This window comes from Octopus bimaculoides, chromosome 11 (genome assembly GCF_001194135.2).
Source record: "Octopus bimaculoides isolate UCB-OBI-ISO-001 chromosome 11, ASM119413v2, whole genome shotgun sequence".
NCBI classification, from domain to species: domain Eukaryota; kingdom Metazoa; phylum Mollusca; class Cephalopoda; order Octopoda; family Octopodidae; genus Octopus; species Octopus bimaculoides.
Window position 1 is genome coordinate 16,609,339 of NC_068991.1, and position 1,241 is coordinate 16,610,579.

The window sequence follows — 1,241 nt, forward strand, 5'->3', positions numbered from 1 at the left end:
ACACACACACACACACATATATATATATATTGTTGCGAGAATTGATATTATGAAGAGCATTATGATTTTGACCAACACTATTACCACCATTACTACCACAACCATTATGATGGCAAAGACCACCGCCACAAAAAGTATGAAAACAGCCACAAACCAAGGATAGAATATTCCAAACACATCAAGCTAATAATATAACAAAAACTCCAAGCAAACAACGACAATGATAGTGATGGCGGTGATGGTGGTGGTGGTAGCAGAGGAGGTAGTGCTAGATGTAGTGTGGATGATGATGATGATGATGATGATGACAACTATGATTAAATGATGTGCCATGATGGTGATGATGATGATGTTGATAATGTTAATGTTGATGTTAACAATCAGATAATCAAGATAATGATGTAATAACAATAATGATGAAATTGATAATAATGATTTAATTCTAAATAATATTGTAATTATTATGATTATGGCTATCATCATCATTATTATTATTATTATTGTTGCTGTTGTTGTTGTTGCTAACAGCATGTCAATGCTGATGGAAGCAAACCTATAATCAAAATATTCCAGCCATAACCGTTTCATACTATCTCAAACATGATGTATCATAGAATACATTAAACAATGTGTCCTTCAGTTTTTTAAGATGACAAGGTGTGATTTAAGCGAGACTTGGCTGCTATTTCTAGCAGCTGAAGTAACTGTGTAGCAGTTCAGTGGTAGGCTGTATTGTTGCTGTTACTGTTAAGCTCCAGATCAACCCTGATTAAGTGGACCTATGAGTAAAGCCATTCCAGACATGACCATCAAGACTTTTCTTTTACAGACATTGTATTATCTTGGACATTATCTAATACAACTTTTCCCCCTTTTCTTATTAAGATCACAGGGTACAATTTGAGAGCGATTTGGCTGTTATTTCTAGTAACACCACAATTGCATAAGGAGTAGTGGTGGTGGTGTTTGTAGTGAGAATGATGTTAGCAGCAGCAGCAGTGGTGGTAGTAGTAGTAGTAGTAGTAGTAGTAGTAGTAGTAGTAGTAGTAGTAGTGGTAGTAGTAGTAGTAGTAGTAGTAGTAGTAGTGGTGGTAATGGTAGTAGTAGTAGTGGTAGTGGTAATGGTAGTAGTAGTGGTAATGGTGGTAGTAGTAGTAGTAGTAGTAGTAGTGGTAGTAGTAGTAGTGGTAGTAGTGGTAGTAGTAGTAGTAGTAGTAGTAGTAGTAGTGGTAGTAGTAGTA